This window comes from Lepidochelys olivacea, assembly GCF_965140295.1.
Source record: "Lepidochelys olivacea isolate rLepOli2 genome assembly, chromosome: 9".
Classification (NCBI taxonomy): Eukaryota; Metazoa; Chordata; order Testudines; family Cheloniidae; genus Lepidochelys; species Lepidochelys olivacea.
The window spans coordinates 75,560,832-75,585,332 of record NC_140419.1 but is presented as its reverse complement, the minus strand read 5'-3'; the positions used below and the strand labels follow the sequence as shown (position 1 = coordinate 75,585,332).

At 39.2% G+C, this 24,501-nt stretch overlaps 1 protein-coding gene across 2 annotated transcripts in view; it reads right to left on the bottom strand.

Annotated features, from left to right (window-relative positions):
- The window catches only part of LOC311526465 (uncharacterized protein), a 257,232-nt gene that overhangs the window by 14,799 nt on the left and 217,932 nt on the right, over positions 1-24,501 (bottom strand). Inside the window, exon 8 of one of the 2 annotated variants that reach the window (XM_084639544.1) lies at positions 11,109-12,115. The exons of the other annotated variant lie outside the window; for it this stretch is intronic. The gene's annotated coding sequence lies outside the window, so the exon portion shown is untranslated. Of the gene's footprint in view, positions 1-11,108; positions 12,116-24,501 lie in introns of those variants that run through there. 2 annotated transcript variants of the gene reach the window in all.

Sequence of the window (24,501 nt, the reverse complement as noted above, 5' to 3'; positions counted from 1 at the left end):
GCTTCATGTAAGTAACGTAGTCACCCTAAACCAGTGATACTCAGACTGAGGCTTGCAAGCCCCAAGTGGCTCTTTAATGGGTTTCCTATGACTCTTTGCAGCACAGAATATTAAAACACTGTGTGATGTAAGTATTAATTTATCAGGATATTTTTATTATATTATTAACCAATTGTACTTGATGATAAAATAATATTACTTGGTCAGTCATTTTGCTGTGAGACTAATATTTAAAAAACTAAATATTTCCCCTGTGATGCTGTTTAAATATGAATAGATAGTACCTGACAGTTAGGAAGTATTTCCTAATGTCCTACCGAAAGCTCTCTTGCTGAAATTTAAGCCTATTGCTTCTTGTCCTATCCACAATGGTACATGCCCTGGAAATTCCGCCCTCCCCTTTCATATGGTGTCTACAAAAATTCTATGGTTTAGTTCTCTTATGTAATGTGTTGTAAAATAAATCAAAAGAAATGAAGAATAACATCAATATTCTGTCAGAGATGAAGAAAATATGTTTATGGATTTAATGTAATTATTGACTTCTGGGCTCCGAACCTTTCCAGAAAGATCACAAGTCCACATGGCTGCCTGTTAAGAAAAGGTTTTGCACTGAATATTCTGTTTAGCTATATGTAGTTCTGGGTGTATTTCAGCAAGACAGTTCTCTATTGGCTATATACTGAGACAATTTCAGAACATAGATTAATCCTCCTCAATGCCGACTGCATGTTATATGCACTAAACTGACTTTAGGTTCACCTGTTACAGAGAGTATCATGTGACTAAGTTGACTTTTAGGGGGTGACGGACAGTAGCATGTGACATTTTGCTACAACACATGCACTGTTGGAGATCAGCCATCACAAGTGGGGAGGGCATGTGGATCTGAGGAGCTGCACTTTTGGTATGATGGCAGAATGCCAGCAGATCGTGCCTGAAGCATGGGAGCTGCTGTTAACACTTCAAACATTTAAATAATTTTCAGGGATCTGCAGTGCAGGTGTAAAGACATAATTTTGCCCACAGTGTTTGGATTAACAGTAAATCTACTAATCCAACACAACAGCCAAGGGACTGTTGCTAGATCTATGGGGTCATAAATTCACAACGCTCATTATTTTGAGCCCCAGATGGTTTTGAATGGGCATAATGAGATCTAGGAAGATGTTATATTCTTAGGTCAAAATTTTCAGTCCAGTCTCTTGTGAAGCTCAGAGCCTTTGTGTCCCTGAAGTGGCAGTATTTTATGCTGATTGACTGTGCAGGCAGTTATGAATATCCACATTTTTATATGAGTAGTATTATTGAAAGCAAAAATTCTGCAACAAAAGTCCCTGTTTATGTAACTAGTTACTGTACTATGCCATTCTTGAAAATAAAATGGCTAGACCCTTCCTTATGGCTATGTTTTCACAGCAAAACAGGGAAGAGAAAAAAGGGGGGGAAAGGGAAGTATTATTTTAGTAATGGGAAGACAAAGTATCATAAAGACCAGCTAGTGTAATAAATACATCTTTGAACTGAGAGGGATGGTTTTTTTTAAAATGGTTCTTTTGAACCTGGCAGTTGTAAGGAAGTGAAACAGAACAAACTTTGAAAAGCGTGCTTGTCTAAGACTCCTTACACTATATCTGGCTGAGAATACAGGTGGCCAAGCACAGAAAGTTCCTGCCAATTTCTAAAGTTACACTTTTATCCACTAAACAAGCATCCTGATCCGGGTTACCAAACAGGGCACTCAACAGGAGCCCCAGAGTGTGCATATTAAATATCACTTCTTCAACAGCCTGGGACATCCAGCTTAGTAAAGCTTGATCTAATACTGTTTCCCTCTTTTCCTGTACTCGCTGGCTTTTAGTAATGGACCTTCCCAGGGGACTTCTCCCAGAAAGTATTTTCTTGTAGAACAGTTGATGCACATGCTTCTATTTTAAAAAGCACATGTTCAGCACATTTTGCTTTTGTGAAATGAAATATGGTTTAAGTTTGTTTCAATAAAAAAGGGATTCTGCTGGAAGGACTTATGTCAAAGTGCAAAAGGTTTTATACACAATGAATGGTCTTTTTTTCCCCTCTTGAGGGCCAAAGAGAAGAAACTCAAATGTAACCATTTTGCCACAATAGCAGTTGCTGGTCTACACACCAAGGAATTTACAAGACAGCTTGTTATGAAATTGACATCTTTTTATTTATTTTGGATTAGAATGATTTATTGTAAGAGTCACATCAAGAAAGCCAGATCTTGCCTCTAATGAAAAACTTAATATATATTCACAGTAAACACTTTAAATGTCAAAGTTTAATGGACAGTATTCAAAGTAACTATGCTTTTGTATCAGCTTGGGTGATGAGATGTAATTCTTTTAAACGCACTCTTCACAAAATCAATACAAATGTTAAATATAAACTGCAGTACATCTACATACAAATGCAGAACAGTAACAGAAGGCAACACAGCCAGGAAATTCAAAATTAAGGCTTGACAATCACTTTAATCATAGAAAAGGTACAAGACTATGAATTAAATAATGTCAGTCTAATAAAACTTTAAAACCTTCAGTTTAAAACCTTAGAGCCTGATCTTTAAACAGAAAGTCCTGACGGCCACCCCTGTTTTTGCACCCTTGTATTTATCTAGTTCTGTGTTTGTATACATATATATTTATGTAGTTATATTTGAGCATGCAAAATTGGGTTTTGCATAGGCAAAGTACTAGTAAGCACTATGAACAAACTGAGTTTATACTCCATCCTCAAAGTGCACAAATCCTGAGTTAATGTCCAACCCCACTCCCAAAATCAGCCTCATCATAAAGTCAGAGTTTATATACATGTAGAAAGTTATTGTCTCATCTATAGGTTGGCTCTAGTTGGGAACCATCTGCCTGCATGACTCAGCAGTAATTACCCTGAATCTTAATGCAGGGTTTTAGCATCTGTACCTAGTGTGACTCATCAGAAGACCCCTATAAAGGGTATGTCTACCCTGCAAAGAAAAACCCCTGGAGCAGAGTCTCAGAGTGTGGGTCAATTGACTCGGATGCATGGGGCTGGGGCTGCGGGGCTAAAAATAGCAGTCTAGACATTCTCTGTTGATCTGGAGCCTGGGCTCTGAAACTCTGTGCCATGTAGGGTGACCAGATACCAAGTGTGAAAAATTGGGACAGGGAGTGGAGGGGGGGTGGGTAATAGGCACTTCTATAAGAAAAAAAACCTGAATATTAGGACGGTCTTATAAAATTGAGACATCTGGTCACCCTAGTGCCATAGGTCTTTCTTTGCAGTGTAGATATCCCTAAAGTATTTTGGAGACTGCCATCCTGTTACAGGCAACTATTGTCAGGTCCTTAACCAGCTCTCCCTACAGACCTTAGTCCTGCCTTGTAACACTCATGGTCTCCCAGCACACTTGGGAGAAACCCAGGGAGAAACCCAAACCTTCCCAAGTCTCCTACACACGTACATACACCTTACCACAGGTGGAGCACAGCTGATCTATGGACCCAGGGTAGACAAGTATTTATCTGATTGATAATATCAGTGGAATGAACCTGTATAAAGGCAATATAAGGAGACTGATCCTCAGAGGCACTCCAATACCATTTTGCAGAGAATGCTATAAATACTCAGAAGGTGGGAAAGCTCTTTTGTAACAGATTTAAGATCCATATCTAGGTTCTGAAGAAATTGCTTCCTTTGAGCAGTTTATGTATTGGAGTAAAGACAAAACTGAAGAATTTGATGTAACCTGAGAGGTATTTATCTCTTAGATAAAAGAAAAACAGGCATGTGCTCAATTTTAATTTGTGTTCATGTTTTTTTTTCTGTCTGTAAATGTTGTTTGTTTTCTATATCAGTGTTTTTAATATTAACAGACATTAACATTATATGGAACCATGTAGGAACTCAGGGCCAAATCTTATATTGCTTACTCAGTCCCTATACAGACAAAGTCAATCAGAGCTTTGCCTGAGTAAGGATTGCAGTATTTCATATTAAAAATAAAAACGATGAAATAATAAATCCATGTCTCCAGAAAGGTCCTACAATAATTCCTTTTCAAACCAGTAAAATAGATGCACAGATTTTAGTTTGGGCAAATTTTACTCTAAGTAATGAAACAATATCTACTAATGTATTTTATCTGGGTGGGAGGAGACTACAGAAATGAAGAGTATAAAAGATTTCATTAATCCTAGCACTAAAAAACATGGTATGGATTCGTACAGGGAAAATGAATGGTTAGTTTCTATTTATTTAATTTAGTGACTACATCATAGTAGTATCTATTTGCTATTAAATTTAAATTACAACTCAGTTCTAGTCTTAAACTATCTATACTTAATAAAACAGAATACGTAGACAACTGCCCACTATGGAACTTCCAAAGTTACCCCCACATTATTTTTGAGAACAGCAAATGGTACATATATTAATTTGAGATTGATTTATTCTGTCTTGTAATATGAATTTTTGTTTTGTTGCCAGTTCATTATAAGAGCTTAGAATTCTTTGGCAATGGCTAGTGACTGCACTAAAACGGCATGAAACTATGGCAGTACGCATAGGGCCTAATCCTCTGCTAACTTACCCCAGTGTAAAATCACACCTATCTCTATCAAAATCAGTGGAATTTACATTGATGCAAAGCTGGTATATCTGAGAAGAGATCTAGTCCATAGACTTCATGTGTCAATGAAAGAGAGATTCAGGGCTAAAAGTAAATTCCATTACTGATAGCTACGACCATAGCAACTACGTAAAGGGCTATGACACTGATCATCTGTCAGCTCTGTTCTCAAATACTTGACTCAAATTGCTCAGTTGATAGCTGATTCCATTGGAAACATCGACTGACTATAGGGACAGAGAAATGGTAACTAGCTTGTAATGATATAGATTGTTGCTAAACTTGATCCTGTGGACTTCTGAATCCTGTCCCCCAAACTTTATCATTCCTTACCTATGAGTCAATCCATGACAGCTACATTGTAAACGAAATTAAAAAAAAATATTGATCATATTTGAAAAACTAGCTATTAAGGGTATTAGTTGTACATAAAGGCAAAGTTCTAGTTAATCTTAATAACCAGGAGCAAATAAAAATAATAATGCTGCTTTAATAGTGCTTGTGGAAACAACTGAAGCTTCCCAAAGCTGATTGTGGCACAAAAGGTCAAGTTCTCATGAACTCACTACTTGATGCATATGGAAAGTAAAACATCTCACCAGAAGACTGTGATGGGTGATACATCAGCCTCAATATTAAATGTCACATCAGTGGTGTGCAAGTGAAAAGTCTTCAGATAAATCCTGGAGTAGTTTTTGTTACAGCTCTAATCTTGATTTAATTGTTTATGATGCAGCTCACTAACTGTAGTAGCAAATGCCTTGTCTGCTCACTTTGTTTGGGATAGAAGTTTGTTTTTTCATCTCCCTTCCCCTGCAGCCCACAATGGAATTCATTAAGGAAACCTACAGGTGCCCTAACTAGAGACAAAGGGCCAGATCATCAGCAGAAGTCAATGGAGTTATGAGCAGTTACATTAACCAAGGAACTGGCCCAATGTATTTCTGCTTAACGAAGTTGACATTTTACCCAGCTCTCTTAGTAATATGCATGATCTAGGGGGCTTCTGAGGGAGAACAGCTGAGCTGTCTAATTCTAAGTCAACATTTAAAAATGTTGTTAGTGACAGTGATGCTTCCCTTATCTTTACCTTTCCCCCCAGAAGTCCGCAGCTGTCATATCGGTGCCTTGTGTTATTGGCAGGTGATGCAGGTTAGAACAGCCTTTATACAACTTTAACTTGTGCCCAGGGTTTGGCCCAGTGGAGACCATCCTCTGGATCAGGGGTGTGGAAAGGTGATTTAAAGTCAAGGATTGGAATATTTCAATATATGAATAAATACAAATAATGCCAAACAATATGATTCTGTTCAAGCTTAAGCTATATGGTCTTTATAGATCAATACTGAAGATGGGCTACTGATCTTAATGACATCTGTCAAGGTTCCTCCCCCACTCTGAACTCTAGGGTACAGATGTGGGGACCTGCATGAAAAACCTCCTAAGCTTATCTTTACCAGCTTAGGTCAAAACTTCCCCAAGGTACAAAATATTACCCCCGTTATCCTTGGAATGGCCGCTACCACCACCAAACTAATACTGGTTACTGGGGAAGAGCTGTTTGGACGCGTCCTTCCCCCCAAAATACTTCCCAAAACCTTGCACCCCACTTCCTGGACAAGGTTTGGTAAAAAGCCTCACCAATTTGTCTAGGTGACTACAGACCCAGACCCTTGGATCTTAAGAACAATGAACAATCCTCCCAACACTTGCACCCCCCCTTTCCTGGGAAATGTTGGATAAAAAGCCTCACCAATTTGCATAGGTGACCACAAACCCAAACCCTTGGATCTGAGAACAATGAAAAAGCATTCAGTGTTTTACAAGAAGACTTTTAATAAAAAATAGAAGTAAATAGAAATAAAGAAATTCCCCCTGTAAAATCAGGATGGTATATATCTTACAGGGTAATTAGATTCAAAAACATAGAGAACCCCTCTAGGCAAAACCTTAAGTTACAAAAAAGATACACAGACAGAAATAGTTATTCTATTCAGCACAATTCTTTTCTCAGCCATTTAAAGAAATCATAATCTAACACATACCTAGCTAGATTACTTACTAAAAGTTCTAAGACTCCATTCCTGTTCTGTCCCCGGCCAAGACGACTACAGACAGACACACAAACCCTTTGTTTCTCTCCCTCCTCCCAGCTTTTGAAAGTATCTTGTCTCCTCATTGGTCATTTTGGTCAGGTGCCAGCGAGGTTACCTTTAGCTTCTTAACCCTTTACAGGTGAGAGGAGCTTTCCCCTGGCCAGGAGGGATTTCAAAGGGGTTTACCCTTCCCTTTATATTTATGACAACATCATAATTTGATTAGTTTAGAATATGTCTCCAGGACCTGCTTTCTGAATGATCATAAATTAAACTAGGGGAAATCAGTTTTTTGTTTTGATACCTGGTGACCTGTCTTGTTCAGTTTTAGACCACAAGGTTTCCAGAGATCTTTAGCTCTTCAAGGCTTTAAGCAATTGTCTTGCATGAGGTATTATTAAAGTAAGTGTTTTTGCTTCATGGCCTTGTTTCAGATACCGTAGTTATTATTGAATTATGTATACTGAATGCTCAATATAATAAAATGAAACCTTCAGTGTTTTTATGCTGTATATTCATCATTGGTTCAGCACTCTACTGGAGCACTCTACTTTCACATGTTGAGATCACAAAAAAGCTACTTTCATATATTAGTTGGCAGGGGCAATAAAGCCTCCTGATTCAGTGGGTGCACTATACTGAAGCCCCTTCATTTTCAGTTTAAACTGATTTTTACCAAAAAAATCCTGGGTTTTACAAAAAGTATTTGTTTTTTTCCGATTTTCACCCTACTTTTGTATCATTCAAATATATTTAAAAAACCCTTGTTTTTATTAGGAAAATACAATACATTGCATGAGATGTATGTATTACGATAATACATAAGTCTGTGTGTATATGCAAAGCTGCCTGTTGAAATAAGACTATGCATTAGTCTAGAAGATGCACACAATAAACAAACAGGCACGCATGCAAGTTCTGAAGTGCGTGTGCATCTGAACATACTGATGAAGCTCATGCCCATCACATACACATTTCAAGCTATTAGCAGATAACAATTTAAAGATCTGACACATTAAAATGGGAAGAAAACAAAAATCTGTATCAGAATGTTTCCGAACACAAGGAAGTATTTAAAAGTTTAAAAAAAAAAAAAGTTGAGTGTATGTGCTGCAAATGAAGTGGCCCAATAATTAAATGTAAATATTTATAGGTTAATAGTTCTTAGTCTACAACAGTAAACTGTTTATTCAAATGAAAAGTTTTATATGTGGATTAGAGAGATATTTTTTTAAACTCAGAGATGGCATTGTGTTTTGAGTTCTATCTTAGTTCTTCATTAAACCTCATTGAATTTCATTCATGAAAGCATTGATCTACTGAATATTTTCCCCCCTGTCCTTCTGTCCAACAAAATATTTACCCAGAAAAATTATTAATAGTTTTTTCCATTGACTTTCACCTGTTTTTGTTATTGTTGCAATAAATATTAATAAATTCCTGGGAAAAAATTAAATAAAATAAAAACCGAAAATGAAGGGCCCTAACTATACTAAACTCTAGCATAACTGTAATATGAAACGAAACAAAAACTAAATGCAAAGAGAGGATGATAATTTATTTCAACAACTCAATCATATTATATTTATGATACTTTGCATCATAAATTTGTTATTACTAGTAGAGTATTGCAATAAATACCTGCAGCAATACTCTGCACCCCAGTACCGTAACCCCAATCCTGGCCTTGTGCAGCAGGGAGACCTATGGGGGCAGGAAGGGAGTTGGAGAGCAAGTCTGCCCCAAACTCACCTGCAGTGGTGGCTCCTGTCCCACAGGCTGGTCCCTGCTCCTTGCTCCGGGTGTTGTGACCTAGCACATGGGGTCACAGCACTGCTCGGGTACCCTTGGTTTCATGATTTGTATAGGTGCAGTCGAACCTATGAACCCATGCTGAAGCCACCTCTGCTAACTGTGTACCCTTACACAAGCTGCTGAAGTGTGAGAAGCTTTGTTGAATGCTCCTAACACTGCTAAAGAAAGGCATCACTTAAACAGAAGGTATGACAAAGGGCAGCATAAAAAATTGTCTCATTTACATTCTTAGTGTAACTAGTTATGTGGTATCACAACCTGAAAGACATCAGTCAAGATGCTGAGCTCATAAAAAGTCTACTGATGCAGCATTAGATGTAGCAACAGAATAAGAACAGCAAGCAAGCGAGACATGTCCACTGAGTTCCCAAAGGGAATCTATTAAAAAACATGTAGCTTCCAAGTTCCAACAGAGAAGATGAGAAAAGCCAATCAATGATAACTGTGGTCAATTCCTTGCTGAAATTTTCTCTCATGCTATCATTGCGTCTCTTGCCACTCTGTATGAGTGATTCAAGTTCATGTCTGAGCTACGAGGTACTTGTATTTTTGAAGCATTTTGCCAGATGCAGTTGAAAAGGGAAGAGGGTTTGCTCTGTGGTCCCAATCTTCATATCCAGTCAAACGTCACTCCCACAAGACACAAAGCAGGTGTGAGGCAAAGGGGCTTTAAACGCCTTTTATATTCTCCTGAACCTGGGGTTTGCAGTGGGCCTGACTGCCTTATTCCTGCAGCTGAGATGTGCCAGGGCACAGGAGCACCATAGTTCCATTCCCTTTCCCCAGTCCACATCCTTTGCCCTAGGGACTGGGAAGGCATTGGTGTAGCAGCCACTACACAGGAGGAATCTTCAGCTGGCAAGATTTGGCTGTAAAAGTACAAATCGTGGTACCACCAAAACACTTCTGAGGTACCACAGTGGTGGCCACAATCTGATGCTGATGGAACCAGCCTAAATGCTAATGTTTGTGGAAGGGCATCAGAAGATTAGAAAGCCCTAGACATACTAGTATAGTAAAATACTCATCGGTATATGGTAGTAATGTACATGGGCGTGTGTGCTTGATGGGTATGATAACAAGCCTATGCACAACATGATGAGTTAAGTATTCACTCATGGTAGTTTTACTCTCTAGTTTCAGTTTTGTTGAATTTTTGTTTTTACAACAAACTTTTAGGGTATGCCTACACTGCGCTTAAAAACCTGCAGCTGGCCTGTGCCCGCTAACTCAGGCTCATGGGGCTCAGGCTATGGGGCTGTTTAATTGTAGTGTAGGCATTCAGGCTGAGGCTGTTCCGAGTCCTTCCCACCTCACAGGGTCCTGGAGCCCAGGCTGAGCCCGAAAATCTACACTGCAGTTAAACAGCTGCTTAGCCTAAGCCCTGTGAGCCTGAGTCAGCTGGCATGGGCCAGCCATGGATTTGTAAGTGCAGTGTAGACATACACTACTTCCTCTGCAGTCACATAGACTTCAATGGGAGCAGGATTGGTCTCAAAGTTACTTTGCAATGTTTGTAACAAAATTTTACTATGCCCAGGTGTGTAGGTAGGGGATGGCTTGAGGAATGTGGAGGGGTAGTCGGAAGGTAATATTTTATTATCTGTTTTTAGATGTAGTCTCAGCAGTTATCTGTTTTCTTTATTTTTTTATTATAGTGTTTTATTCATTTTGTAGATTTTAAACTTCACAAAGCACAAATAGCCTAGAATAGCTTTATGAAATCAAAAGAAAGAACTAAATATTGCTATACAGCAATTGTGTATTTTAATCTATTGCTGACATATACCTGTATAGCTGCCTTGTAAAATTTACGGAGCTACTAAATTTGGTACTTTTACTTATAAAGAATGCCAGTTTGATTGGAAAGTTCATCCGTAAATGCAACATTACTCCAGAAGTGTTTTTATTTCTAGTTTTTACTTGCCAAAAGATTTAAGAGCATTATCTAGTAATAACAACAATATTCAGAAAGAAAAGGTCAATTTAATTGGAACTACTATTTCCTGAGGTTTAAAAGGAAAATGTTGAAGCTAAAGATGACATTGACAAATTGCTACTATTTATTTAAATGGTGTAATGCAATCTACCAGTAGTTCTATAATCTGCATGTTTGAAGCAGTTGACCCGTCCAACTAATGCAAACAAATTAGCCTCCTGGGTACTAGCTATATCCTATAAGCAATTAAATGTTGTAATTTAATATTATTTAATACATAAATTCTTTTAGCTAAAATATTTTAGTGAATATGGGTGAAAAAAATATAACACATGGTCTAGTTCTGCACAGAGAAGGCCATGCCAGTTAGTTATGTGTTTCTTTATAGTTCATACAAAATATATGTAACGGCAATGAAAAAAATCTTGCATTACAACACAGGAACATGCAGAGATTGAGAAGTGTACTTCTTCCCCACCCCTCAGCATACCTCTGTCTCTGAGACAAAATCAACTGCCCTGACAGCTCTTAAAATGTTTCTATTTACCAATAAATTAATTTTTCTCAAATGTTTTTTAAAATCAATGTTCTCATTTAAAAATAATTAGCTTAAATTGGGCTGGAGGACAGACTTCAGAGGGACAACTCTTGGCTTAAACATACTCTTAGCTTTAAGTGATTTGCTGGGTCACACCTAGAGTGTTGAGCACGTTGCAATATCAAGCTCTGAGGGACTGATCCAAAGGCTATTGAGGTCAATGGGAGTCTTTCCATTGATTTCAATGGCCTTTGGATCAGACCCTAAAAGAATAGCTAGCCAATAAAGTTTCATATGGTGAAAAGGATTGATTTAATATCATTCCATGTCACCTTTATCTATTAGGAAAGTAATGGACCTATGTAACATATTGGCTTTCCTTTAGACATATCACTGACAGGCAATAAAGTCTTTACAGGAGTTTATGGGACTTGGTCACACAATTACTGGCCTGTCTATGAAAATTCCCAGGTTGCAGTAAATCAAGTAACTGTATTAGTACGCCGAAAAATACATGAACTTTTTTGGAACATGATTCAGAACGAGACAGAAAAAGAACTCTAACTCCTGGAAAATTCCCGGACCATTGCAGATAAAGCTCTTTCCATGCTATAATGATTACTAAGCTTCTTTCTTATTTGAATCACTTTTGGAAGAAGGTCCATTTTACGATGAACCTGGATTCAAATTGTGCTGTTCACAATGAACTTAGGAAAGAAATGGGAGAGCTCAGGCATTATCTAAAATGATCAGTCTGAGGACCCTGCTCGCATAATGTACGTGGGCATATGTGCTTGATGTGTATGATAAAAAGCCTGTGCACAATATGATGAGTTAAGTATTCACTCATGGTAGTTTTACTCTCTAGTTTCAGTTTTGTTGATATGGCAGGGTGCAAGGAGGAACTGAGGATTGTGTAGCAACCTTGAGAATCCTGCTGCCTGAACACAGATGGATTGTTTAGAAGTGTTCTGGGAGGAAAGGTGTTTGGCTTGTGGGGAAAGGCCAGTGCTTCACTCTGGGTGTCCTGCTCTCAGACCAGGAGGTAATCTCTGCCACTGGAGCCCCTGGAGTGCTGCCTCATTTCAGCAAAACTGGAAAATAAAGTAACACAAGTTTACCCTCAGCCTGGCTTTAATGTGCCTTTAACAGCTATTTTAGTACTGTGGTACTTCTGCCAGATGAAGGGGTCGTGCAGGGCAGATGAGACTGTTCTCCTCCCCTCACCCCCGCCCAAACTGTTTAGTGCCCACTATACTTGTCAGGCTCCAAAATACCAGCATCAAGTCTTCAGGGATGGTATTTGCACTTCATTGAACTAAACCTCCAATTGGAAGACACAGCAAAGGACTTAAAGGCACTTGAAGGTGCTTGAATTAAAGAGCAAATATAGCCTAGAGCCACCAACCCTTGCTCATCTGCACAGTCTTCTGCATTCTGGCCCCAAACCTTTCCTCCACCTTTTCACACAGAATGATCTCGTTTGTCTTAGGATATCATTGACCAATAAATAGCAAGACCAATAAGGTGCGGTTGCTTCCACTTGTGAGAATCTGCTCATTCCATTCTGCTGCAGGAATTGACAACCTGCTTATGATGGGTCTTTTCCTCCAACGGAAAATAATGATGTGTTTTTCCCTTTCTCTGGGGAGTAATTAAATGACTCGCAGATGAGAGAAAGAAAACAGACACTTGTCACAGGGGAAAATGATGATCAGTGGAAGAGGGGTGTCTAATACAGTAACTATAGACATTTTAATCCATTTGTCCAATGTCTTGAGTAGCTTCAGATTCCTCTGGTTCTTAAAAATGAGCTGAATCTTGGCTACTTAATACTAATTTCTGTTGATTTGGGATTTTTAAGCTAAAGTTTGTTTGAAAAGAGGTTTTAAATACATGGTAAGTACAGTCTTTTCCGAACTCTTGTACAACGCTATTAATTTCGCTATGTTGGATGGTGTTTGTATTTTTAATTACTACATTATATTGCAATGCCTTAAACCTACTGTGAAAGATACTGCTACTTTAAACCCTAAACAATCTTGATTGCTTTGCAGACTAGCCCAACCTAAAGTTAAAGTACATTTACAAAGAAACAAATCCACATTAACATGAATGATAACATATGAGGTGTTTTAAATGAACAGTAATTAAAATTTAGTAGGATGATAATATGGTAATTAAATAGCAATTGTTTGCACAGGACCACTTATTGAGTTTAATAAGTATGTAAGCGATATTAATCTAGTTGTCATGCAATTACCTCATTGGAATGGGAGGGGGAAAACTATCATGAAATGCAAAATCCACTTTAAAAATAGCAATAAAGTTGTGACATAACCCAACAGAATACAATGAACTCATTGTCCAGCTATTCCAGAAGAAGGACAGGAGACACCGGATATGGCTTAATTAGGCTGCAACTTTATTATTAGCTGGGAATATCCGGCAGATAAAAGTGTTCAGTGCAGGTAACTTCACAATCATTTAATATCTACCTGAGGGCTTTCTTCAGAACACCTCCCCATTTTCCATCCTGGTTCGCAGCCAACCCATTGCTGGGACCTTACTATCCCTGCCCCTCGAATGAAGGTTAAGGTGGGCTATAAAGAAGGGGGGATTGGCTCCCTACCATGCCAGTCATAAGCACCCTGAACCCCCGTTTCTGCTACCTTAACAAACACCTCCTTTCAGTCCTTTAGCAAACTATTTATCTGATCACTGTATCCCCTCCCCACCAGGTACCTGCACTGAACATCCACCCCACACTTAGATAATGAGTTGCGTCATCACAGTCTAACTCCTGTTCCCTGTTCACCCTAAGTCCCCACGAACCCACTGTGGGGAAGGTGAAAAAACACAGCTCTGCCTTGCCCAATCTGGCCAAGAGGGGGAAATTCTTTTCCAGACCTCCAAGAAAGGAGTGGCTAGCACAGTGCCTACATTGGACCAAACCTGGCCAAAGCCGGACCAAACCTGGTATTTCACCACTTCCAAGGGTGGGAGAGTGATTGCTGCTCCCCTAAGGCTGGTCTGGGGAAAAGAGGGCTTCTCCTACCAGGCTTGCCCTTTATCAACTCCCTTCTCTTCCAGTCCTTGAGGGATGAGTCAGTGACACTATGCTGACCCATTTCAGGTCAGCAGCAATGTCCATGCCTCACTACCTGCCCCCCCTTAAAGTGGTATACTCCATGCCTCAGCAAGCCAGACCACAGGATCCCTGCTTAAGGTGTGGTGTGGTCACTCTTTCCTCTTCACCTCAGATTACTGGGACATTTCGTTAGATGCAAGAAGATGAGCCTCTCCCCCTTTTGCAACTGAGGAAGGGCTGTTGACTATAGCAGTCCCTGAACTCCCTGCACTTTGGGAAGCAAAGGGATTTCCTGCTGGGGGAGGAGGATAAGTCACAGCTCAGCTCCTCCCCTTTACCAGCCTGTAGAGTGAGTTCAGCCCACTAGGGGGCAGTAGTTTCCTCCATCCTAATAGAAGATGGAGTAGATTGCAGACCCCCAGCAGCAAGAAGCAACCTAGCATAAATCATATCTGCCTGAAACAGTCTCTCCAATTCCCTTCCTGGGGTGGTACAGCTCCATCTGGCCCCCTGTACAGGGTAGTGGCATTCATGGCTGTTAGTGCAGACCATCTCAATGGACCAAATCCTGCTCCTGTCTCCATAGCTCCTGCTGGAAACAGAACTGGGGCAGAATTGCCGTGCTGGAGGGCCACAGGGGATACAGTGGGGATACTGGAGGGAATACAATGATCGTTGCCACTACACAGCTGCACAACAGATTCCTGTGGAGGGCAGGTGGGATTATACGCTCTGCTGCTATGAGAATCCTCTCAGACTTCTCCATATTGGGATGTACTAAGGCTGTGGAATCGCTGTAGCCCCAGGCCTGCAGTACCAGCGGTGTAACAGTTCAACAGCCACTATGAGGATCCCTTCTAGCCGAGCCCTCGTGCAGGCGTACCAAGCCCACACTCTGTGCTTGCTGAAAGACAAGCAGTGAGAGCAGAGGTTATGCGTGTATATTTGAAGGTGTTATGGATAACAACATCTATCCATATTACCCGGAGCACCTTGAAAATACAGACTAGAGCTGGATAACGCAGTCATGGTCACTTTTCCAAACAACTAATTATAAAGTGACTTGATGATAGTCTCATCCTAGATGAGAATATTCACTTAACAACTTTTTACAAAATCAATGTAAATTCAATACTATGTGTGTGCAAAAACATGCTCCTAAAACCTGTGAGCTATTAAGTCATACATTTTAAAAAATAGGCTAAATGTTCCATTTCTCTCCCACACTCCCTGAAAAATCTAGGTCAGGGGAGGAAACACCTAAAAAAAGCCTCTGACCAGATTTACACAGGGAGTTTTCACTTCCATCTTCTCTCAGGGGGGAGCAGTTTTCAGACCATTCAAGACACTGTCATACATGTGAACAACTCCCTTTAAGAGGTAAGGAGGCATGGACAGTTCCCCAGGGCAGCAGGCACTACAGAATGGATTTCTTCATGGAAACACGATGTGCAGAACGTGCTCTCCATCCTTCCTTGTATCCAGCACCCTCGCCCTAACCTTCAGATCTTTGGCCATGTGGTGCTTATATGGAGGGGCTTCTGTGGGTTCAAGGGCGAGGGGAAGCATGCTGTGGAGCCACTTCTGGCAAAAAAAATTTTGAATTTTGGTTTAGGGCTTGGCAGAGAACAACTTTTTTTCACAGGGCCATTCTGTACCATTGAGGTGTGTCAAACATGGAGGTTTATAAAGGAAATACTGACATGACTACAGTAAATCACTGCAAATACACTACTTTAATTAATACTTTGAAATTTTAAAGAATGGCTAGGCATTTATTAAGAGAACTTTAGCTAGTTAGATATCAATTACCATGCTTATAAATGTCACTTAGTAGTTTAAAGAATTATTTGATATTTAATTTGCCATGGGCTATCATGTTCATTAAGTGCCTGATACATAAAAAGAAAATCTTGGGGCAGTTCTGTGGGATTTACACATGAATGAAGTTTTCCACAGTATTTGTGTGACAATTATACATGTATTCATCATTTTCCTCCTCTGTATGTAGACACCTTCCTTCATGCATCACAGTAGCTTGCAAACTTCCAAAAGGAAAACATTAAATCAGATTTTAAAAGGGAGGAAAAAGGACAGTCTAAACATTTAATTATAACCTATCCATCCATAATCAAACACATTTGGGAAAAGTGCACAACTTCTGTAACTCAGAGCAGTGGTGAAACACCAACTACAATTTACAAGTGTGGGGCTGTGAAAGAAACAGACCATGTTTTCCGTTCTGATGTTTATGTGGACAACAGTGATAGTCATTGCAAAAGCATGTTTAAAAGAACGTGCAACTCTGTTTTGTTCAGTGCACAAATTAAAAAGGGGATGTGTAGTTTCAAACAGGACCATTAGAGGGAGCTGCTTTTTGTGCCTCTTGCCTGGTGGACCAGCAGCACTGCCCTGGGAAATAGGAGAAGGTATTGGGAATCAAGTAGCCCTTTTCCCTATATTGAGGGACCTGTTGGACAGCCATAGATGCTCAGTCCAAAGGGGGATTAGGGTAAAATCAAAGTTAGGAAGATCTCTGTACAGCTAGAAGAACCCTGGCCAGGGAAAGTTAAGAAGACATCAGCAGATGTTACAGCGTCTGTTTTATTCCTATTATAATACAGTTCCTTTGAACTTCCCAAGCAAGTATTTTGGTGCTTGTATATTTCTCCCAAACATCCCTTCCAGCCAGATTACAGCACATGCACATTATGAAACTCTACTTTAATCAGCGAATAATTAGTGTAGAGACTTCTATACCACCTTAGGCCTGAGAAATATAGGGCCAGATTCAACTGTATATTCTGTCTGCTTTGTACTGCTCTGGTAATGCAAGGCAGACCCAAACCCACTTAACAAGCTGGTCAAGTCAGGTTTAGCATTGCTTTGTTTTACCACAAAGCAGTTGCAGAATACTGATGAGTTTAACCCATAGACAGAAGATTTTTTTTGGGGGGGGGGAGGGATGACACTGAACTATTAGACTTTACAGTGGTTTCAGGCCCCTATGTATTACTGAGAGCACATCATTATATTTAGCTGATGCTGCTAAATATTGGGATGGCTTCTCCTGCTATATCTGCACATTTATTCTTGTAAAATTATCATTTTGGGAAAAAGATAAAGACTTGTGTTTGGAAAAGAGAGATGTGCAGAAGGCATTGCAGCTCTAGGGTGTGCTTGTGTTGTGTCAGTTTTCATTTTTATAACCATTTTATCACTGTTACGGGTGATTCAATAATCATTCAATAACATTTTAGACGTAGTCTTCTTAGCGTAGAGCTAGAAACAAACAAGGGGAGAGGTAGAGGCAGATGATTAAATGGACTGAAAATCCAGGCTGACACACTGGTACTGATAGTACCAAACTGGGGTCAGAGGACAGGTACAAGAGCATGAATAAGGACCTACATTATAGCTTAAATTCTCAATTTCTATAATACACGTGGGGTTTTTCAAGAGGATGGTATCAAGAAAAGACAAATACCAACCATATTCCACACGTTGTCAAATCTTCTTGATTGCAAGTTAGTGGAGTAATGCTCATTGCAAGCCTTTTCAGAAGAATTCTATAGTTTACTCAATAGCCCATGAAGGCTCAGCAGAGCCATTACCATGTCTATGACCATATGTAAGCATCTTGCTGACTTAGATAATTGACCCAATAGTTTGAAATGTCTTCATAGGAGGTAATGCTCTAATGTGTCTAAACTGGAGATTTTTTTTTTTGTTTGCAGATCATTGACCTGGTGCATGAAAATATTTTCTCTCCATAGGAGGTAGACCCCTTTTTCGTCTTCTGATTTTCAAACCACCAAAACTTTGCAGAATTACAGTACTTCTTTTCTTATTACATAAAACAACACAATCCTTTACTAAGGCAGACCTCTTGAAATTGTTTTTACAAAAATTTAAATGTGTATTCTATATATTAAAATCTCATATTTGCGTGTGTCTGATATTTCTCTCCCACCTGTAAAGATATTTATTTCTATCCACCTTTATAAATAATAATGAAGTAATGGTTTTGCGCCATAGAATTTAACATGAAAATGTGATTTCTGTGTGTGTAATTTGCCTGTCACTCAAATTTTGCTTCCATTTTGAACATAAGAATGGCCATACTGGGTCAGATCAATGGTTCATCTAGCCTAGTATCCTGTCTTCCGACAGTGGCCGGTGCCAGATGCTTCAGAGGGGGTGAACAGAATAGAGTAATTTTTCAAGTGATCTATCCCCTGGATGTCCAGTCTCAACTTTTGTCAGTCAAAGGTTTAGGGACATCTAGGGCATGGGGTTGTGTCCCTGACCATCTTGGCTAGTAGCTATTGATGGACCTACCCTCCATGAACTTAGCTAATTCTTCTTTGAACCCAGTTATACTTTTGGCCTGCATAACATCTGCTAGCAATGAGTTTCACTGGTTTATTGTGCATTGTGTGAAGAAGTACTTCCTTATGTTTGTTTTAAACCTGCTGCCTATTAATTTCACTAGGTGACCCCTAGTTCATGTGTTATGTGAAGGGGTAAATAATACTTCCGTATTCACTTTCTCCACACCATTCATGATTCTATAGACCTCTATCATATCCCCCCTCAGTCTTCTGTTTTCCAAATTGAACAGTCCCAGTCTTTTTAATCCCTCCTCACATGGAACCTGTTCCATACCCCTAATCATTGTTGTTGCCCTTCTCTGCACCTTTTCCAATTCTAATATAGCTTTTTTGATATGGGGCAACCAGAACTGCTGGCAGTATTCAAGATGCGGGCATACCATGGATTTATATAGTGTTGTTATGATATTTTATGTCTTATTATCTATCCTTTTCCTAATGGTTCCTAACATTGTTAACTTTTCTGCCACTGCACATTGAGCAGATGTTTCCAGGTAACTAGCCAAAATGACTCCAAGATCTCTTTCTTGAGAGGTAACAGCTAATGCAGACTCCATCATTTTATATGTATAGTTGGGATTATGTTTTTCCAATGTGCATTATTTTGCATTAATCAACACTGAATGTCATCTGCCACTTTGTTGCACATTAATGAGACCCATTTGTAACTTTTCGCAGTCTGCTTTGAATTTAACTATCTTGAGTAATTTTGTATCATCCACAAATTTTGCCACCTCACTGTTTACTCCTTTTTCCAAATCATTTATGAATATGTTGAACAGTGCTGGTTCGAGTACAGATCTTTGGAAGATCCCAATATTTACCTTTCTCCACTGTGAAAACTGACCGTTTATTCCTGCCCTTTGTTTCCTATCTTTTAACCAGTTACTGACCCACGAGAGGACATGAGAGGACCTTCCCTCTTATTCTGTGACTCCTTGCTTTGCTTAAGAGCCTTTGGAGAGGGACCTTGTCAAAGGCTTTCTCAAATTCCAAGTACACTATATCCACTGGATCAGCCTTGTCCACATGTTTGTTGACACCGTCAAAACAATTCTAATACATTGGTGAGGGATAATTTCCCTTTCCAAAAGCCATATTGACTCTTCCCCAACAAATTGTGTTCATCTGTGTGTCTGACAGTTTCAACCAATTTGCCTGGTACTGAAGTTAGGCCTACCAGTCAGATCTCCTCTGGAGACTTTTTTTAAAAAGCGCCATCACATTAGCTATCTGCCAGTCATCTGGTACAAAGACTGATTTAAGCAATAGGTTGCATATCACCGTTAGTAGTTCTGCAATTTCACATTTGCATTCCTTCAGAACTCTTGGGTGAATACCATCTGGTCCTGGTGACTTATTACTGTTTAATTTTTCAATTTGTTCCAAAACCTCTTCTACTGACACCTCAATCTGGGACAGTTCCTCAGATCTGTCACCTAAAAAAATAAATGGCTCAGGTGTGGGAAGCTCCCTCACATCCTCTGCAGTGAAGACCAATGCAAAGAATTCATTTAACTTCTCCACAATGGCTCTGTCTTCCTTGAATGCCCCTTGAGCACTTCAATCGTCCAGTGGCCGCAGTGATTGTTTGGCAGGCTTCCTACTTCTGATATACTTTAAAAAAAAATGCTATTAGTTTGTGTCTTTTGTTAGCTGCTTTTCAAATTCTTTTTTGGCCTGCCTGATTACACTTGTTATACTTGATTTGCCAGAGTTGATGTTCCTGTCTATTTTCTTCAGTAGATTTGACTTCCAGTTTTTAAAGGGTGTCTTTTTGTCTCTAACCACCTCTTTTATTCAGTTGTTTAGACATGGTGGCGCTTTTTTTTTTGGCCCTCTTACTGTTTTTTTGTTTTTTGTTTATTTGGAGTATACATGTAGTTTGAGCCCCTAGTATGGTGTTTTTAAAACGTATCCGTGCAACTTACAGGCATTTCACTCTTGTGACTGTTCCTTTTAATTTCCATTTAACTAGCCTCCTCAGTTCTCCTTTATGAAGTTAAATGCTACGGTGGAGGGTTTCTTTGGTATTTTCCCTCCTACAAGAATGTTAAATTTAATTACATTATGGTCGCTATTACTAAGTGGGTCAGCTATATTTTCTTTTTGGACCCGATCTTTTGCACCATTTAGTACTAAATCAAGAATTGCCTCTCCCCTTATAGGTTCCAGGACCAGCTGCTCCAAGGAACAATCATTAATGGTGTCTAGAAATTTTCTCTCAGCATCCTGCCTTGAGGTGACATGTTCCCAATCAATATGGGGATAATTGCAATCTTCCATTATTGTTGGGTTTTCTGTTTTTGTAGCCTCTCTAATCTCCCTGAGAATTTCACAATCACTGTCACCATCCTGGTCAGGGGGTTGGTAGTATATGCTTTACTCTTATTATCCAACCTTAGAATTTCTATCCCTAGAGATTCTATGGTACTGTTTGATTCATTTAAGATTTTTACTATATTTAACTTTATGCTTTCTTTCATATATAGTGCCACTCCCCCATCAGTGTGATCTACTCTGTCATTCCTATATATTTTGTATCCTGATATTACCATATCCCATTGATTATTATCATTCCACCAAGTTTCTGTGATGCCTAATATATCACTATACTCATTTAATAACAGACATTCTACTTTAGCCATCTTAGAATTTAGACTTCTTGCATTTGTATGATAAATTTTATAACTGCTTGTAATGTTTAGTTGTCTGCCTTCATGTGATGTAATTGAATGGGACTCTTTCATGTGACTGTTTCTCTTCAGTTCCTACCTGTTCTTTATTAACTTCTATCCTCTCCTCTTTACTGGGATATAGACTATCCCTTTTAATAAATCCTCCTCAATGGATGTGTCTGTCCATACGGTGTGCTCCTCTGTACCATTCTTTAGTTTAAAAACTCCTCTACAACCTTTTTAATTTTACATGCTAGCAATCTGGTTCTGTTTTGGTTGAGGTGATCCAGTGGATATAGTGTACTTGGCCTTTCAGAAAACTTTTGACAAGGTCCCACACCTAAGGCACTTAACCAAAGTAAGGATAAGAAGGATAAAAGGGAAGGTCCTCTGATGAATCGGTAACTTGTTAAAAGATGGGAAACAAAGGGTCCAGTGGACATAGTGTTTATTGAAGAAAATATTGAAGAAAAAAAGATTTGAATCTTTTGGATGTAACTGCTAATTTTGCTTGAATAATTAACTCCTTTCTGATCGTTTTCACTTGGAAATAGACCTAGTTTTATTTGAAAGCAACACAACTGTCTGCAAATAAGGGTCCTATTTTGAGCTCATCAGAATTCCAGAAAGTTGAATTTCTTGTGGTTTGGCATTTCACGCCTAAGCTCATTCCTGTAACTTGAACAGAGCAAAATGTTCCTGCCTAAGGTGTTTAGAACTCCACAGTCATCTGCCTTGCACTAGTGTGGACAGGACAAAAGAGGGCTCACTTAGATTATTTATCTTGTTCTTTATAGGATCAAAGTATGTGGACGTACTATGGTCTTTAACTGAAACTGTGTGTTTGAAGCTGAGCAGGTTGTGGAGGAGGTCTCTCACTGATGTTAATTCTCAGTGATCTGTTATCAGTGCTCTTAATCAATACTATTTAGCTTCATAGACTGAGACATGGTTTATCAATAGTTAAAGTCTTTACAAACTAAGATGACCCATTTGTGTTTTGTAATAATAATTAAGGCTATGATTTTCAAAGGAGTCTAAGGGAATTTCAGTGGGAGTTGGGTACCTAATCTTAGGCTCCTCTGAAAATCACAGCCTCAATGGCTAAATATAATATAGGGCCTGATCTTGCCCCCACTGAAGTCAAACTATGGTGAGATATTTCATCATATGAATACAAAACTAATGACAGTTGTATGAGATAGGAAAAATTAGCATGTTACAATTTATGTTCTAAAAAACTAAACAGGCCACACTGTATCAATAATATGGTAATGGCTATTGGTCACTACTGAACTAAGCTGGATTTGAACTAGTGACCCAGAGAAAAAAGACTATCCAGATCCCAAACAAGCTGATTGAGCTAACTAGTGACATGTTGGGTAAATGCAGTAAGTTGTCATGGCCCCAAACCTTCAGTATACAATAAGAGATCACTGACCTTAACTACTTGTAATAGTGACAAATGTACTTTCCCCTATACTGATGAGGTTCCTGTACTAGTTGAATGCAGAATGCTGTTTCTTAGCTGCAAAAATTACCATTTTCACATACACATAAACATACTGAGGTATGTATATACTTATTTTAAATAATATATACAAAATCTACTACTGGAAATATTCTAGCATGTATATGACACTTTCAAGTGATTTTTTTGATAAATTATTCAAGAAATTATCTTAACCACATAGTTCTCTCGGTCTATATAAAGCCTTTAATTTTATTATTTCTCACAGTTAAACACTGCTTATTGTGGCAGAATGTTAAGTCATCAATGGAAGAATCTTACACACAGTCAAGGAAACAGAAATGCTACTAGAGATAGAACTAGTATTTCTCCATGGAGAAACACATGGCAGGGAGTGGCACAGAAATTTTGCAAGGATGACCTGGAGGAATTTCTAAAGGATTATTCCTTTAGATGGGAGGAGCTGGGCTGCATGGACCAGGGAAGAGGTCACTCCTGAGAATTCATACAGAAGTGGGAATCTTCAGTCCTCCAGAGGGAAAGCCCCTGATATGGTTCCTTTGGCCATCTCCCACAGGACCCATGCTGTTACTGGATAAGTAATCCCCACCGGCATGGGAAGGGATGCAAACACAGAACCAGAAAATGCTGCTTGTTTTGCTGTAGCAAAACCCTGTCTTCATCGTCATCTCAGCTCAACCACACATGTAGTGTTGAGAACAGAGTCCAGACCCTCTGGTTCAAAAGTCTCCTAGAGGAGACTATCCATTGGCTTTTCCCAGTAGTAGGACTTATATATACCTGGTGTGATAGCTACTGGAGAGCAACATATTAGTCTGTATATTATACAGCACGAACCCAAGCATGGATATCCAAACAGATATCCATTGCCCCTTGGGGTTCAATGAATAGCCCCAAAGAGCAGTTTTTCTCACTCCCACACACTGGAATCCTGTACAGCAGGGGCGGATAGTGGAGGAGAATATATGCTAGAAACTGAAAAGGTAATTTACAGTCCTCTTACTGTGTGGTTTGATTTGCTTATCCCCAGAAAGAAAAAGCTGCATGCTCCTGTTTGTTCTATCCAGTGTCATACCGGCTTGTTCCTGATTTTCTCCCAGGAGCTCTGAGATGAAAGTCACAGTAATTTCTTGCTTTACTTTGGCGGCATATTATGACATCTAACATCTCTCTATGCATGCAATGTCCATTGCCTGTCAGCTTGATAGATAAAAAGCAGAACTTTGTCCACCTTTTCTGGGAATTCAGGACATTATCCATACAGCTCTGGAAATGTATCCTTTTTATGTCTGCATATGCCACGTTTGGCAATGTATTCCCTCTACCTTTTTAGGATCATTACCTAAAGATGCTGGGCGTATTAGGAGAGGAATAGAGTTCAGATTTTTTTCACCCATCCATTTGGTTCTATGGGTAGTATCACTCTTGCAATAACAAATGTATTCCTTCATGCTGTAAATTAAATGTACTTCATGCACCTGGCTTATAGTAATTTAATTCCAAAGTGAGACAGAACTACTGCTATGAGAGCTAAAGTACAGATGCTCTGTAATAAATGAAGCAGAGTAATCACTCGGGTAATCAACTGTGTGACCTCAAAGCTGATTCTCTTCTTAAACTGGCACCAGTTTAGACTATGTCTCCATGCACCTGGTAATAATGATGAAAATGTGTTGGTATGCTTAAGATCCCACCAGGCTGGCAGTTTCAGAGCCATGGATTCAGGTGCAGTGCTGGATCAAGGACAAAAGAGGAACTGTTGGATGTGAATTCCAGGTGTGAAGATGGAGATTTAGAACCGAGTATTGACTATAATTCCAGTTAA